General features: G+C 43.0%; 1 protein-coding gene across 3 annotated transcripts in view; it reads left to right on the top strand.

Annotated features, from left to right (window-relative positions):
* The first annotated feature begins 1,921 nt into the window (after nucleotides 1-1,921).
* RNF144B (ring finger protein 144B) overlaps nucleotides 1,922-18,170 on the top strand; it is a 103,115-nt gene continuing 86,866 nt past the window's right edge. The window contains exon 1 of one of the 3 annotated variants that reach the window (XM_039248592.1): nucleotides 1,922-1,940. The gene's annotated coding sequence lies outside the window, so the exon portion shown is untranslated. Of the gene's footprint in view, nucleotides 1,941-16,716; nucleotides 16,734-16,854; nucleotides 17,179-18,170 lie in introns of those variants that run through there. The other 2 variants (XM_039248594.1, XM_039248590.1) reach the window with 2 other exon arrangements.

Raw genomic sequence — 18,170 nt, 5'->3', positions numbered from 1 at the left:
CCTGTTTGACCCCAAGGAAGTCTGTTCATTTTTCCGTGCTCAGTCTCCTCATCTATGAAAGGGGAATGATAAAAACAACTAAAAAGGTATCGTGAGTGTTCCATGGGATGATGTTTGTGAGAGCATCAGATGCAGTAACATTGCTGTAGTAACGGGGTCTGATTTGTTTTCAGAGTTTGGAGTATCCTTCCTCTGTAACCAGTTTATTAATGAGCAGGCAGTAATTCTCTTGAAGATTTGTTTGTTCTAAACCTGGAGGATTGTACTCAGTGCCTTTAACTCAGTCCTTGCAGGAAAGGTGTACATTGTCCATGCCTTTGTCATTTCCGCCTTCATTTGAATTTCTGAACGCAGTATAAAATAAGGCACTGTATAATCCGGGCACGGTGTAGATCACAGTGTCTGCAACCTGCCTGTTGGGAGCATTTATTGTTATGTTTTCGGATGAGAGGCCTGAGTTGACGTGATATCAACGGAACATCTTGACTGGTCTGAACTGTTGAACAGAAATAATTGGCATGAAACGGACAGGCAGCCACTCAAGTTTATCTTGTTCTTTTGAGTTCTGATTTCTACTTCCCCGTCTCTGATTTTAGTAGCTGCAGGTAGTAGGTACCACAACATCCTGTACGAGTATGCATAAAAAATTAAAGGTTGGAAAGATTGGAAGTGCTTTCTTTAGTTTTTCAGAATTTATGTAACAACAACATAATACGGGTGACTCTGAAAAGTTTTGTCTCCTATTGATCAAAGAGGATACAATGTGGGATTGGTGTTTTCCCATGTAACCTTTGAGGAGAACTTCAGCCTTTATGTTTGCAGATTAGGTCATAGGAAAGGAAGACAACTTGACAGAAGACCCCTAGTCCCAGTCGAATGATCTAGGGTCTTTGCACCAAAGTTTCTATCGTTTGTCTTGTTCTCTCTCCCCTTTACACGGGCAGTGTGTGTGTGTGTGTGTGTGTGTGTGTGTGTGTGTGTGTGAAGGGGTCTTCCATCCTCACACTGTTCCTTGGTCGGCTGTGTTACTGTCTCACACAACTGCACTATTTATCTTTATTCATTGCTGCTTCTCAGGGCAGTCATAAAATCGCCTTTTTGTCTTCAGAGAAAATCTGAAAGTTTTAACATATTACTAATGAGCCTCAATGGGTTTAGGAAAGCACTGGTGCGTGTGAATAACAATTGGGAATAAAGGTAGAGGTGACTTCATATGATGATCATCTGCTTTTATTGTTTCTTGGGAAGTTTATAAAGGTTTATAAATGAGTCATTTTAAAGGTTTTTTTGTTTTTTTGGTTTTTGGTTTTTTTTAGTGGCATGCCTTGGCTAGAGAAATTTGTTCTGCCATCATTAAAGCTTATCTGCTATCCATCTCTCTCTTTTCGCTTGTGCAGTTCCTTTTGCCCAGCACCCCCTCTCTGTTGGCTCCCCCCACTTCTGCCCTGGCACCCTAGATTCTGCAGGGCGGGGTTCACAAGGCTGCCTTCCTGGATCCAGATGGCACAGCACTGGGGCACTGCCCTGCCTGGTATACGTGTCTGACTTCTCCTACGCTGCGTGTTCTGTTTATTTTTGTGTTCCCAGCACCTAATAAAGATCCCCGGAGACAATAGGAGCTAAATAAATGTTTGCCGAATGAGTTGCTTCATTCAGGGTACGAGCACTGTATGTACTAAGGATGGAATGCCAGAGGAAACCCCGTCTCCTTATGGGGGAGGAGGCAAGCGGAAATGGAGAGGGTGTGTCCCAGAAAAGTTACACCTTGAGTCACATTTTGGGCACAGAGGAACTGCTCATCAGGTGGGGGTGGGTGCGGGAAATGGGCACACAGAGAGCCAGAGGAATTAGTGAATGTGATATTTGGAGCCCCTGAAAATACTTTTATGTGGCTGGGACATAGACGCAGAGTGAGAAGGGAAGAAGATGCATCTGAAAAGGTAGGCAGGCTGCACGTTCCTTTGATTTTGTGCCCAATAAAAAAAATCACTTAGGTTATTGGCCAGAATTACCTATATGATGCTCTAATTGATGGTAGGATACTAGCTGGGATTGGATCTCATAAGTCATTGGATTAGGTGAGTTATTTAATTTTATGTAACGATTACTTCAGAGTAAATGGGTGGCTATGTTGGTCTGTTTTTGAAAGGAAAGCTTGTAGAAATCACAAGCTGAGATCTTACAAGTTTTAGGGGATTCTACCCGACAAAATATTGGAGTCATCATTTAACCCTAAGTAGTCATATCACAAGATAACTTTATATCTGAATCTATATTTTAACAAGCCTTTTCTGATACATAGCTACTAATTATTTAAAAATGTGATTAAACAGGGGCTTCTGGGTGGCTCAGCCGGTTAAGCGTCTGACTCTTGATTTTGGCTCAGGTCATCATCTCATGGTTCTTGAATTCGAGCTCTGAGTCCGGCTCCATGCTGCCAGTGCAGGGCCTGCTTAGGGTTTTCTCTCTCCACACTGCCTACCCCCAAATAAAGAAATAAACTTGAAAAAATGTAAGGGTGCCTTGGTGGCTCAGTTGGTTAGGCATCAGACTCTTGGTTTCTGCTCAGGACATGATCTCACAGTTTGTGAGTTCAAGCCCTGCGTTGGGCTCTGTGCTGACAGTGCAAAGCCTGCTTTGGATTCTCTCTTTCTCTCCCTCGCTCTCTGCCCCTCCCCTCTTTGTACTCTCTCTCTCTTTCTCTCAAAAGGTATAAACTTAAAAGAAATGTTAAAAAGTATGATTAAACTTAGACATTTTTCTATAATGACTATTTCTATGAAGATGCAAAAGATAATAGGGGTAGCTTAGTTGGTTAAGTGTCTGACTTCAGCTCAGGTCATGGTCTCAGTGGTTCGTGAGTTCAAGCCCCGCATCAGGCTGTGTGCTAACCACTCAGAGCCTGGAGCCCTCTTCGAATTCTGTGTCTCCCTCTCTCTCACTGCCCCTCCCCTGCTCATGCTCTCTCTCTCTTAAAAATAAACATTAAAAATTTTTAAAAAGATAATATATGCAAAATATTTTGTACAAAGTAGCTTCCCTGGCACACGGTAGGTGCTCAACAGTATAATGGGTATCCCCCCCCCCCCAATGGTGCCAGACCTGAGGAAACTTCCACTTTATCTGTATGAACTTTGGGGAGAAACTGTACAAAAACAAAAAACACCCTGTCTCCAAGTGTATATCTGTTGAAATATCCGCTAATTCTTTGCTGAGAGTTTGGAATTTCCTTGGTGACTTTAAACAAGATTTCCTCTATTCCGTGTGTTCATTGTATGAGTCTTCGATCACCAGGGCTGATCTGATGTGAGCACAGATGCTTCAAAGCCTTGGCGGGACTACCTGTTTGAGCAGTTGCTTACAGTTAAAAATAGTTCTAGCCCCTTGTACCCTAAGGTTTCCGTGAATCATGCTGAGGCCCTCTTGATGCGCACGACTATGTTTTCCTCCTGGATTAGTAGGTGAGCAGCAGTTTGCCCGGTGTCTCCCTGTGCCTACTTATGCTGGGGAGGAGTTGAGATGCCAGGTTGGAAAACAAAAACTTTAACTAGAAGTTTGCTGGGCACCATCCAGGAGCATGGCATGCCTTTGGTTTGTTTTGATTAAATTCCAAGGTGATACAATCATCTGGCTGTTAAAAATAATTAATTGCCTTGTTTTCTACTTAGAGGTGTAGTGGTTCCAGATTTGCAAGTTGGAATGGTTTTGCAGTGGGACCCTGGGGCACGACCATTGTTACTGGGATTTAGACTTTAGATGAGTAGGGCAGGCTACCAGGGCGCATCACCAAGACACAATTAAGGGAGCATTTCTTTGGAGATGTGCGATTTTTCAAGCCCTCGTTACTAGAATTAGACTTATTAACTCACTTGGACAAAAACAAAGCAAAATCATACCAAATATAAAAGGTAGATTATTTTTTTAAATGTTTGTATTTATTTCTAGGAGAGAGAGAGACAGCGTGAGCAGGGGAGGGTCAGAGAGAGAGAGAGTCACAGACTGAAACAGGCTCCAGGCTCTGAGCTGGCAGTCAGCACAGAGCCCAACGCGGGGCACGAACCGCGAGATCATGACCTAAGCGAAAGTCAGACGCTTAACCGACTAAGCCACCCAGGCGCCCCTAAAAGGTAGATTTTTAAGATCGCATTCCCTAATTATAATTCAGTTAAATTGGAAAATAATAATAAAGATACGACCCCCCCCCCCAAATGCCATTTGAAACTAACAAAATACTCTCCTAGGTAAATCTTTGATCAAAGAGTAAATCAAAGAGAAATTGTACAGGGATGCCTCGGTGGCTCCGTCGGCTGAGCCTCCTACTTTTGATTTTGGCTCCGGTCGTGATCTTATGGTTGTTGGATGGAGCCCTGCATCAGGCTCTGTGCTGGGTGTGGGACCTGCTTAAGATTCTCTCTCTCCCTCTTCCTCTGCCGCTCCCCCACTCATTCTCCCTCTTGCTCTCTCAAAAACAAAACAAAACTAAGAAATGGCAATTCTTTAGAAAGCAGTAACAATTATACTTGTATACTCAATTTTTAGGGCATACCCAAAAATTTAGTCAAAGGAAACTTAAAACAGTAATATATATACAATATCCATTATATATATATTTTTATGAGGAAAAGACTGACAGGACATGCGGTGGCTCAGTTGGTTAAGTGACCAACTCTTGCTTTCAGCTCACGTCATGATCTCACAGTTCATGAGTTCAAGCCCTGCGTCAGGCTCTGCACTGACTGCCTGAAATTCTCTCTCTCCCTCTCTGCCCCTTCCTGGCTCTCACATGTGCTTTCTTTCTCAAAATAAATAAACTTAAAAAAAAAGAGACTGATGAAACCCCTGCTTCCCTCAAAAAGAAAAAAAAAAAGGGAGGGCGCCTTAGTCGGTTAATCAGCCGACTTTGGCTGAGGTCATGATCTCACAGTTTGTGTTTGAGCCCTGCGTCAGGCTCTGTGTGGACAGCTCAGAGACTGGATCCTGTTTCAATTCTGTGTCTCCCTCTCTCTCTGACCCTGTCCTACTCACGCTGTCTCTCTTTCTCATAAATAAACATTTTTTAAAAAGAAATAAACAGTTTTTAAAAAATAAAAAAAGAGGTACTGATGAAATTAAAAGTTGATATTAATGGAATAGAAAAAAAGCAGAAATGCTAAATAAAACAAAAAATTGGAAAAAGTAAAAATATACAGATTAGCAACGAGGCAACAGACAGAACCACAGTGACAGGAGAGTCAGAAAGAATTTTGAGAAACACACGTGGAAACTGTGCAGAGCTCTACAGAAACAAATTTGAAAATATAGAAGAAATGGGCAATTTTGGAAGTAACACAGAAGTGACCAAAATTGACTCATGTAGAAAATTCAAACAGATCAACAGAAGTCTCAGTTGGTACCTGCCCGGCCTGTCCCATCTGGTTTTGGTCCTGGACTTTATTATTTTCACACGCACTAAAATAAGATGGGGGCAGTGGTCCTCGACCTCATGATACCAGGTTTTCGCGTGGTCTCTGTAGTGCATGTTGTAAAGAGTGTTTTACTTTAACACATGCTTAGGTAGAACTCTGTTTCCCCACAGTTCGCTCCAAATGCAAGTTAACTTACAGCTCCCTTTAAGGGGCAGCGTGCAGAACACTTGCTAATAAGATGAAACATGTTTCTACATTGGTGGCTAAGGACAACTAACGCATCCTGGTCCTGCGGCTGCTGGGAAAGGCACTCAAGGCTGCTGGCCCCTCCAGCTACGGTGTACAAGTCAGTACCGCCATCCCCTCTCCCCTGCCCCTGTGGCCTACAAGAGCATGAAGCTGCTGGGTTGACCCTGGGTTTGGCCAGTGTGAAGTGTGGGAAGTCTGAATGTTCTCTGTGCGGTGGTTTTGTCATTTTTGTGTGGTGTAAACCGATAACTATCTATTTTATTGTTTACTAACTTGAAAGTTTACTTGGGAAGAATCCCCCTTTGCAGAAAATCAGCTAAAGAAGTGCAACGTTTAATGAAAAGTTGAGTACTGAGTTTCTGTTTCTTAAGAAAGATAGGGATGAATGTGTGTAATTCACACATCAACTGAAGCAACTTCTGTATCTATTTTAAAAATGCACGTTATTATTACTTTTAAAATTATTTACTTTGAGAGCGCGTGAGTGAGCATCAGCAGAGGAGTAATGGGGGGTGAAGAGAGAGAGAATGAACCCCAAGCAGGCTCCACACCGTCAGCATGGAGGCCTACTCGGGGCTCCAACCTATGAGCTATGAGATCATGACCCAAGCCGAAACCAAGAGCCAGCCACTCAACCAGCTGAGCCACCAGGCACCCCAAGTTTGCAATTATTTTAAGAGTACTTTGCCCAAAAATCATGATTTAACACCTGCAGTACTCAGTGTACTTAAATTTTATTCTGTGAAATATGGCTCCTCTAAATCTATTCCACTCATTTTCAACTCTGGTTGCTTATACATGCATGAAAAGTGAAGTCACCATTGTTGATCTGTTGGCTCCATTAGCAGAAGAGAATTTAACACACCGACCATGCCAGTTTCATGTAAATGTTACCAGATGCTTCCCAAAGAAAATCAGTGAATGTTTTTACCTGAATGGTTTCATTATTTTCATATAATTCAGAAAAGCTTTTAGGAAAATCATTCCACAGAAGTTTAAATGTTCTATATTACTGTGAGTTCTATTATAAATTTGTTGAAAAAGTTTACCAACAAGAAATGAAATTTACAAGTGCCTGGGTGGCTCAGTTGGTTAAGCATCTGACTCTTGATTGCGGCTCAGGTCAGGATCTCACGGTTTGTGGGATCAAGCCCTGCTTGGGAGTCTCTCTGTCTCCTTCTTGCTCTGTCCATCCCTTGCTCGTACTCTCTCTTTCAAAATAAATAAATAAACCTTAAAACCGAAATGTATATTTTTAATGGCTTTATTGAGGTAAAATTTATATACAAGAAGTTTTACCCATTTTACTTGCACAGTGGGAAGATTTTCAGTAAATTTGTACAGGGATGCAAGCGTCCATGCCATTCAGTTTTACAATGCTTCTGTCACCCCTGCAAGAGCTCCTTGGTGCCTCTTTGGAGTCACACCCCATGCTCACACTCTGCCCCTGGCAAGTGCTGATCATGATTTATTTTTCAGTGAGAATAGAAATACGCATTTTTGTGGGGCACAATGTCAGAGTATACACACAATGGAATTACTAGAATGAGAAGTCTATGGAACAGAAATTTGCACATGTAATTGCACAGAGAAGTCATTATTTCTTTCAAACAAACTGCAAGGAAAATAGGAATAATAGCCAAATTTTACAAATATTTTTCACACACACTAAATTGTTGAACTAGAATGTTTTTGTGAGGAAGCTGAGTATGTGTTTTCTGTCATTACAGCCCGATATCAATCAGATTTTACAAATATTTTGAAGAACCGCTTTGTAAATCGACGCTAGTCAATTGTATTGATCATTTGTGTTTTTTGCAAAGGAGTCCTCTAAATTTGGGTTGTATTTTGTTTGAAATCATTTGGGTTGTAAATTGTTTGAAATCAGTTAGAATTTTTTTTTTAAGTTTACTTATTAATGTTTGTGTGAGAGAGAGAGTGAATGGGAGCAGGAGAGGGGCAGAGAAAGAGGGACATGGAGAATCCCAAGCAGGCTCCACGCTGTCAGTGTTCCATGTGGGTCTCGAACTCCGGAACCGTGAGATCATGACCTGAGCCAAAACCAAGAGTTGGACACTTAACTGGCTGAGCCACCCAGGAGCCCCTAGAGATTTTTAATCAAGGTAATAGTTAATGGAGCAAGCAAAATAAACATTCAAGTTTTGGAGTTTTGCAAATTGCAATTGTGGGAAAAAAGGTCACAAACAGGAAGGTACTAGAATTTATCCTTACGAGGTAGGAACTGAGCAAAGTCAATGATAAGAATTCAAACACAGTATGCAAGATTTAATTTTGAAATTTAATAGTTGCACTTGGAATATCTAGCATTGTGGATTCTTTTGATGCAAATACTATTCTTGTAGGATACACTGTGTTTTCCTCAAGAATTCAAAATAGATTGAATTTTAGAAGGTTTGTGATTTCAAGATATCTAACTTTGATAAAACAATAAAAAGAATAATGAATAAGTAGATACAATTCATTCTGATGAATTTTTTTGTATTTCTTTTTATTTCTCAAAGAAAGGTATGACAAGCAAAAATACAATGTCTTTTAAAATACTGTGGCTTAAATATTTATATGTCTTAATATAAAAATAAAAGTTAAGAATACACTCAGTGTAGGAGAGTTTTCTCTGAGCTTACCAGGTATTTGAGCGCTGAAGTTAAGGTATCTTCTCAATTAAAAATATTATGGTCTACAGAGAGTCAACTGAAGGGGTCAATAATTTCAAATGTATTAAGTATGAAATGTACCTTTAAAGAAGATTGTAGTAATTTGTTTTATACATGTTTATTCGTTATTGAGAGAGTGGGAGGGGCCAGAGAGAGGGGAAGACAGAGGATCTAAGCTGTCTGTGCTGACACAAGCGAGCTCGATGCGGGGCTTGAACTCATGAGCTGAAGTCAGACACTCAGCTGACTGAGCCACTCAGGTGCCCCATGATTGCAGGAATTTTTATTAAAACAATTTAAAAGATTGTAATGAAAATATAACATCTTTCATAAAAATAGCAATGATTCAATGTTAGTAACAAACTGAGTAAAGTACTTGAATATGCACCAAGACTAATTATCTTTGCCATATTTTTACACTTGATCTTAGCCAAAAGGCCAAGAAGCGATTTGCCGTATTTTAAAAATTAAGATAAATTGATATAAAGAAGTTTAAAAATTGTTTTAAATGTTTGTGTTTATAAGCATGCTGCTGTCTTATTTGTTTACAGTTTTATTTCTGAAAACAGTTTTTGGATTGAACCATTCTGTCAGCCCATCAATATAATAAAACCAACTGTTTTGCCAATCACTATGTATTTTAAGAGTTAGGATGATGTTAATTATTTATTAGCATCTTCTTTCATTCTTAAAGTGTCCTGATTTGAATGAGAAATTCTGTCCTTATGAGTTGGATAATTGCACGGTCACTTAAACTTTTCTAGATCGTAGAAAAAGATAAGTTGTCTCCCCAACTCACTTTGTGAAGCCAGCATACTTCTAATAGCACTATAAGACAATACAATGTGATCAAGAAGATATCATTCCAGGATACAATTTTGGTTCAATATGAGAAAATCCAAGGTTCTCAACATCACTCATCAGGGAATGCAAATCCAAACCATGAGGAGGTCAGGAGATCTCAGATTCGCACCAGTCAGAATGGCTAGTATTGAAAAGACAAGAAGTAACAAGTGTGGAGGATGTAGAGAAAAGGGAACCCTTGTGCACTGTTGGTGGGAATGTAAATTGGTGCAGCCACTGTGGAAAATAGTATTGAAGTACCTCAAAAAATTAAAAACGGAAATATCATACAACCCAGTAATCCACTTCTGGATGTTTACTGAAGAAAATAAAAACATTAATCTGAAAAGATATGCACCCTTATGTTTACTTCAGCGTTATTTACAATAGCCAATATATAGAAGCAACCTAAGTGCCCACTGATAGATGAATGGATACAGGAGATGTGGGGTGTACACACAATGGAATATTACTCAGCTGTAAAAAAAAAACCCACAAAAAACGGAATCTTGCCATTTGCAATGACATGGAGGGATCCAGAGAGCATAATGCTAAGTGAAATGATTCAGACGGAGAAAGACAAATACCATATGATTTCACTTATATGTGAAATTTAAAAAACAAAACAAATGAACGAACAAAAAACTCAGACTCTTAAATACGGAGAACAAACTGGTGGTTGCCAGAGGGGAGGGCGGTGGGTGCAGATGGGCAAAGTGGGTGAAGAGGATTAAGAGCTACAAACTTCCGGTTACTTACAGTGAGTAAGTCACAGGACTGAACAGTACAGCAGAGGGAACATAGTCAATAATACTGTAATAACACCATATGGTAACTGAGGGTAACTGCACTTACTGTGGTGAGCATTTTATAATGCATATACTTATCAAATCACTATGTTGTAGACCTGAAACTAATATACGTCAACTGGTCTACAATTAATTAAAAACATGCCCCGAAAACCCCAGAAGTTATTTAAGAAAAGGGATGTGCACATCTGAATATGTCTAATCAAAAATCATTTTGTAGAAGCAGTACCATAAGATAAGTCAAGACATCAGCTTTGTTTGGAAAAAGTGTTTGTAAAATGTATTTCAGGCAAAATCTATAATTTACAAAGAGCTCTTACAAATAGGAAAAATATTAACTATTCCAAAGGCAAATGGAAAAGAGTATGTGTGTGTGAAAGAGAGAGAGAGAGAGCACACATACACAGTGTGATTAAATGAGCACAGAGAAAAATACTCATAAGACACCCTAGGCTGTTAGCTTTAGATGGTGAGTGAGGAGCTGATGTGAGTGGAAATTGAAAAAAAGATGCTATGACACACTTCTGACAGACACCTGAGAAAGACAAAGAAATCATTTGCATGCCCCCTAGGTGCCACAGCTGAGAAATAAAGAGAAAGCTGGGTTAGAGGAGGAAGAAAGATGTATGTATCCGAATAAAGAAGACTCTGGGCAGTAAATTATTTCTTCACTGCTGGCCTTACAAGATCCTAATTACTTGTAACTAGTAATTCCACGAGGTAAGTATAGTTATGAAGGTCAGGCATCATATGAGCTTAAAAATTATTGGGAGGCCCTTGGTAAGAAGCACTTTGCAAAGAGCTGCCCCATGACCACGATGATTGCTTATTTAAACAGATCTTTGTGTATTTCATAATCTATGATTCCCCTGCAGAGTCCAAGGGCAGTGGGAAGGATACACTTAAGGAACAGGGATTTGTTAAGAAGGATCTCTCAGATTCTCTTCTGCTGGCCATGCAGACATTGTTGCACATACTCTGAGTTTTGCTACAATTGTTAATACCTAGCAGAGTCATTGAGCCGCTCCTCCTGAGGATGGGTGGGTGGATGGCACTGTGGCATGGGCTCTGGGAAGTTATACTGAAACAAGAGTCAACCCTCTGAAGATATGCTGAGGAACATCTGTAGAGCATCAGGTGTAAGGTGGTAGATGGGGAAAGGAAATAGGCTTTCGAGTGTAGGGGATCTATTTCTCTTGCAGGATACAGACTAGGATCCCTCCCCCTCAAGCTACCTGCATGTCTCAACCCAGCATTCATCTAGCCATGGCTTCTACAGTCTTAATTTTGGTTTCTTTGATCTATTGCAGATAGTATTTTTTAGTTCAATCTGGCTTCTGGTTCCACTGAAGACTTTATGGTTAACTATTTTGTAGGAAGAGGAAAGGGGGCAACCATTTGGTACAGTGCCTGGGATGAAGACTTATGGCAACATTGCTTGGGGATATTTTTTTCATTGACTGATATGTAGGAATTCGAAGGAGATGTTAGTATTAGTAGAAGGATTAATGCAATCTTTGCAAATATAAGGATCCTCAAGATTATTTTCATCAGACTTTGTAGTGGAGAATCTTTTCCTTAAGTTTATTTATTTTGAGAGAGAGAGAGAGAGAAGAGAGAATACCAAGTAGGTTCTGTGTTGTCAGTGTGGAGCCCAGTGCAGGGCTCAGTCTCATCAACTGTGAGATATGACCTGAGCCCAAATCAAGAAGAGTCAGACTTTTAACTGGCTGAGCCGCCCAGGGACCCCTCTAGTGCAGAATCCTAAGTCAGGGCTAATACAGTAATTATTTCTGCAGTTAGGTGATGAACAAGAGGGCTGGGTTCCATTTTCTCATTGGCCGATAACCCCGGGTTGCTACTGGTATTGTAGGTGGATGATAAGAGTCTTGAATGACTGAATCCTTCGGAGACTTGCTCTCTGGTTAAGCTCTCTATATTGAGTCATGATGGGTTCTCATGTGGCCTAATGGCAATGGGATTGAGGTTATTTTGGTCAAGTTTCTCTTGTTGGGGCTCAGCTGGTTTTGACCTGGTGTGTGAGATGTTCAGATGCTCTTGTATGGATGAAGTAGAACCAAATGACATGTCTTCAGCTTTTTGAAGACTTCTGTTATCAAGTCTGAGGTAATTGGATGGCTATCATGTCATCCTGAGTATATCTGGAATAGTTTCTATCCTCTTATTTTGTAGTGTTCTTAAGTCTTATTTTGTATTGTGTCTTACGCTTAGTTCTGTACCTTCAGTAAATGTTGATCGAATGTATAAATGAGCACCTTTAGATGCACCAGAAAAATGCAAATAAAATTATAGCTGTTTGGAAATGGGACATGGGCAAATTGTCAGTGGCGGAACACTGTGACCTTCGCCTTAAATGTTTTCCTGTGGACAGAATTGTACTTTATTGCAGAAGCTGGTTTCTCAATACTTGTGTTTTTTCATCGGATTTTTTGAAACTGAACAAATCTTTTCCTTTAATTTAAGTTTTAGCACAGGATGTAATTGAAGTGTCACATCTAAGGTATGTATTACTAATTTATTTACTAAGGTATATTAGAAGAGTAATTTCAACTGCATAAGAATGAATCTTGATTTTTTAAAATTTTAAATGTTTTTTATATTTGAGAGAGAGAGAGAGAGACGGAGTGCAAGTAGGGGAGGGACAGAGAGAGAGAGACAGAATATGAAGCAGTCTCCAAGCTTTGAGCTGTCAGCAGAAAGTCCAACACAGGGCTCAAACTCACGAACCGTGAGATCGTGACCTGAGCCAAAGTTGGAACCTTAACCTACTGAGCACTCAGGTGCCCTGATTTTTCTTTATATAGTTAAAGAAAATTTTGAAAAGAAATTCCACTTGATTTTCTTCCTGTGTAGGACCTGTAGTATATTATATACTACATATAGTATGGTATAGAGTATTATGTAGCATCTTACACGTACATGTTGAGAAAGCTAGTAATTCTATTTCTAGATATATTTTTGGCCTCATATGTAGGCAAAACTTTATGCTTTGGGTTTATTTTGGTTTTGCTTTTATATGACTTTAGGTATGTTACAAGCTAATGGAATTCCCGTTACAGTTTGGATTACTTACTATTAATGTGAAGATTTTGTTTGCCTTTTCTTTAGGGAGGTATGTAATTCAGACTAGGAAATGATTCTCTATTATGAATATGAACATGACTGCAGTCTCATGTGGACAGTTTGTAATATCATGTTGTTACTGATCAGAAAAAAATATGTTTATAGATTGTAGGGGCTGGATTTTACTTCTGAGTCTGAGATATCAAATGTGACATTTATTTTTGTGGTCTAAAAGAAGTAGTTCCTTCTTACCCTTAATTGAGGGCTCTTTTTTTTTTTTTAATGTTTTTTATTTATTTCTAAGAGAGAGAGAGAGAGAGACAGCGTGAGCAGGGGAGGGTCAGAGAGAGAGGGAGTCACAGAATGAAACAGGCTCCAGGCTCTGAGCTGGCAGTCAGCACAGAGCCTGACGCGGGGCTCAAACCCACGAACCGCGAGATCATGACCCAAGCGAAAGTCGGATGCTTAACCGACTAAGCCACCCAGGCGCCCCGAGGGCTCTTTTTTATCTACCCTTTAAATAATGGCATTCCTTTGGTTCTCTTTTCTGATCCCTTTCTTTTTGTTTCCCATTTTCCTTCCTTAGATGAATAACATTGACCGAACTCTTATGTGTATCAGGACAGGGCCATGCTGTACAGCTGAGCAGGCTGTGCACTGCACAATTCCAGAAGGTGACATTCACTGCCCACAGACTGAGGTGGAGTCAACAGGCATTGTGCTAGCTACTTTACAAACCCCTCGTTTACCCTGGTAACAGCCTATGAGATGAATATCATCATTCCTCTTTTATAGATGAGAAAACTGAGTTTGGGGTATGTTAAAACTTGTTTAAGTTTACACAGTAATGAGCGGGCAATGGAGTTTGTATGGGTCCAAAGCCTTTGCTTCCCTATACAGCATCCTACCTTTTGTGGGTGATCTTGCTCTTGGAGAGCTCACCCATACCACTACCTAAATGATGGTAATTCCTAAAAGACTCCACCCCCAGACCTCTCTGTTGAAGGCCTATGAGACAAGTCTTCCAGTATGTCCCAGAGGCACCTCAGATGCTGAAGGATTCAAAATGAATCATCATTTTTCCATATGACTGCTCCTCCTCTATTCTTACTCTCAGTCCGTGGCACCAGTAGCCCGGGCTCCTCTCTCCTCCTCACCCCCTACATCCAGCCAGATAGCAGGCCCCATCACCTCTCTTTCCCAAATCTCCCTCCATTTGTCCCCTTCCTTTCTGTGCCAGACGTCATTCACGCCATCATTCTCTTATCCTGATTGCATCTGCTCTGACTTCTGACAAGCACCACCTAGCTCCTTGCCCTGGCTGTTGCCTCTGGCTTTTTCTCCTCCCTCCACCTTCCCCACTCAGCTGCTTGAAGACTCAGCATTGAGTCACTTTCTCAGGAAAGCCTTTCTTGATTATTTTCACCAACCCTTTCCTTCAGCTATACTGCTCTTTTCTGTGCTCCCATAAAACACCGTGTTTACCATTTCACTCATCATAGTACCCTAATCATTGTTTTTCTTGTCTGACTCCTTCCCTGGACTAAGCTCTTTGAGGACAGGGACCACATCCAATTTATCTTTGCCTTTCTAGCATCTAGCAGCTTGCCTGGGAGGAGATCAATAAATGCTCGAGAGAATGAAAGAATGCACACTATAGATGCATTTGGCAGATCTGAAAGAGTTTTGATCTTAGCTTTGTAATATTGCTTGAAGTCGGACACTGTGATGTGTCCAGCTTTGTCTTAAGACTGCTTTGGCTATTGGGGGTCTTTTGTGGTTCCACACAACTATTAGGATTGTAGGTTCTATTTCTATGAGATTAGCCATCAGAATTTTGAATAGGATTGCCCTGAATCTGTAGACTGCTTTGGGAAGGTTGGACATTCTAACAATATTTTTTCTTCCAGTCCATGAGCACAGAACATCTTTCCATTCTTTGTACCTTTAGTTTCTTTCATCAACCTCTTACATTTTCAGTGTACAGGGCTTTTGTCTCCTTGGTTAAATTTATTCCTAGGTATTTTATTGCAGAGCTGAAAGAGTTGTTCACAGAATACTATGGTGTTCTACATGTTTACTTAGTCAGATTAACATTTTAATGTGATTTTTATAAACCTGCATGGTGAAAATAATCGATGCAGATGTTATGTAATGATACATTTTTTTCCCCTTTCTCCCCGCCATTTGGCTCAGCAGGTAGCACGATTATTGCTTAACATATGTTTTCATGGCAGCGGCTTCTTGCTTTATCCTGTTGACAGAAGATTCTAACTTAATTGCATGGTAATTTAAAAATGGATTCTGTGTTGAACTTTGGTTTAAGGCGCCAAACTTTCATGCTGACACTTAATGAATAAACTAACCTCTCAGAAGGAGCTTTGTTTCTCTTTCCTGATTCTAGTCCATCAGCAGTGGTCACTACTCTAATACCTGGAGGTTGATTCTCTTAGAGCTAAGCTGCTGCTCCACTAAATTTGAGGTTAGACTCCACGGGGTGGTTATTCACAGGCACCTTTTCACCTAATGCAAATTCAGGTCTCATTCCAGCACTGCCCATATCTGGTTCCAGCCAACCAGCTAAATCTCCCTGGACATCGGGTTCTTGTCTTGAAAATTAGGCATTTGGACAAAAGTAGCCAGAACAACTTTTCAATCTCAAATGTCCCCTGATTCTATTACTTTGACGGTTCCTCCCCACCGTGTTCTCTTACTGTCTCATTTTCCTTGCCTGCCTTCCCTTCTGCTGCTGCCAGTGGACTGGTCCGGGCCTGTCCTGCCATCAGGCGCACGGATAGCTGTGTTCTTCAGCACTTGGATTTGACCTGCGGGTTCTCTTGAACATGGAGGGCTGAGAAGCGGTGTACTTGTGCTGTTCGGCACGGTGCTCACCGCTACGTGACTGGCACGCTCAGATCCCTTCCACAAAGGGCGTGCGGGTCCCTTCCTTTTAGGAAGCACATTCGGGACTGCCTTTGCAAAAGCACCGTGAAGTCGAGCAGCCCGTACAGAACGATTCCTGCATCAGAGCAGTGACATTTCTAAATCGCAACGGTTCAATAGATTTGGGACTATGATTGTGATGTGGGCTGGAGGAGGAGGGGTGGCATGGGGTGCAGGGATTGAATAGGTAAATCATCGTGTTTTAAACATCACACCCATGGAGCATCCAAGGTTTTGCAGTGAGGAAGGCGCACCACAGCGTTCCCTAGAGTTTCTGGATTTTTGTGTCACCTTTTCTTTAACGTAATGCAACCTGTTAGGTTACAGTGGGCTCCCACATAACTTTTCTGTAAAGCACTTCAAGCAAAACCACTGTCGTCATGGCGTGCCTCTATTTTTAGGAGGTGAACGAAGCCTGTCCTGATTCGGTTTGCCTGCGTTCTGACCCCCTCACCAGACCACCCCCCCCCCCCCCCGGCCAAATCAGGTGCAAGGTGTTTTTTGATGAGCCGCGCACGGGGAAGCGTCCCCATACAAAACGGCCCTCGGCCGAGTTGGGAAGGCGGGTCGCGGTTCCCAGCAGCAGCAGAAGGCGGGATCAAGAGCTCGGATGGTTAGGGGGGGCCAAGGTGTCCCGTCCCGGCAGGAGGGGTGCGGAGAAACCACACGCCCTGGAGGCCGCGAGGGGAAGCGTCCGGGTCTGGGCAGGATGAAGGACGCCGAGGGTGCGGCCACACCCGCCGGCCGGGCAGGGCGCGCGGCGGAGGCCCGGGGCGGCGGGGCGAGCGCGGGAGGGCCTGGGGTGGGGGCCGGGCCCGCGCGGGGTTAAAAGCGCATCACCTGCAGCCCCAGCGCGACCCAGATGGGAAGTAGGAAGTGCGGCGCCTGAGCTTCCTGTATAAATACACGCGCGGCTGCCGGCGCCGCCGCTGGCGAGCTGCGCCCCGGCTCCGCGCGGCCCGGGGCGCCGGGCGGGGGGGGCAGCGCGCGCGCCTGGCGGGTCCCCTCCCCCTGCCCCTCCCCCCTCCGGTCCCGCGGCCGCCCCGCGGGGTGCGGAGCTGGAGCGCGGACGGCCGCGCCGGGAACGATCTGGCTCCGCCTCCCCGGGGCGCGCGGGCCAGGCTGCTGCGAAGCCCCGGCGGCGCCCGGGGGCCCGAGCCCTCCCGCCAGGTAGGTGTCGCCAAGCGCCGGGGCGGCCGCGGGCGGGTCGGGTCGGGGCGGGGGCGCGCGGCGAGGCAGGCGTGGAGCGGGACTCCATGGTCTCGAGCTTTCTGTTCCGCCTCCTCTGCCTGCGCCGCGTGGGCTTCATCCCGAATGCCTGAGCCACCTGTTAACTTTTCAGAATAGACGCTGTACCCCCGGGTAAAGGTAGAAGGGAAACTCGTTCCGTCTCCAAACGGCCGCTGCGAAATGCGCCGATTGGCAAAGTCAAGGTTAGGGCAGACCTCCCCGGGTCTTTCCTAAGGGGAGACCGGGAGTTGGCATCGGCTCCGGTGTTTACCTTGCGCAGCACTGCGCTGACCTGCACAGATGGCGCTGAGATGGGGTCTTGGCCGTTCGCTGTCGTGACTGTTTGGTCAAGCGGTTGCTGATAAGACAGAGCGAGACCCTGATCCCATATTGCGGTTCTCAAGTTTTCAGTTAAAATGAAAGGGATTCCTGTTCCAGAAGAGAGGAGGAAGGGATCTTGGGTTTTCTCCTCTCGGGGCACCTTTTGGTTTTCTTACGAGTTTGGGGGGTTCCGCAGGGAGCCTGCTCCTTGATGCTTACACTTCTTACGTTCAGACTTCTCAGAAATGCATTTCCCTGTCTGGGAAAACGTCCTCTGTCTTCATGCTTTCACTGGGGTGGGTCACTTTCTTCTTTCTTTCTGCTGCAGTATCTGATTAGACGTTAGCTGGGGGTCCCCATAGGATTATCCGTGTTCTTCTAAGGCAGCGTTTCCGGATGTTAGTTTGAACTCTGCAAGGGCTGAATTAAAGAACAATGTATCTCACATTTATGAAGCAGCAGATTGGGGGGGGGGGTAGGCCCAGAAGCAAAATAAATGAACTTTGAGATGACTCAGTTTTTAGGGTGTGGGTTAGAGGCAAAAGGAACCCAGCCAGCCTTCACGGAGTTGCTGGCTAATTAAAGTATCTGGCTGCTGCAGGGTGCATGGC

Source organism: Hyaena hyaena, unplaced genomic scaffold, assembly GCF_003009895.1.
Source record: "Hyaena hyaena isolate Hyena2069 unplaced genomic scaffold, ASM300989v1 scaffold_313, whole genome shotgun sequence".
NCBI lineage: Eukaryota > Metazoa > Chordata > Mammalia > Carnivora > Hyaenidae > Hyaena > Hyaena hyaena.
Note: the sequence above shows the minus strand (reverse complement) of the source record. Positions and strands in the feature narration are given on the sequence as shown.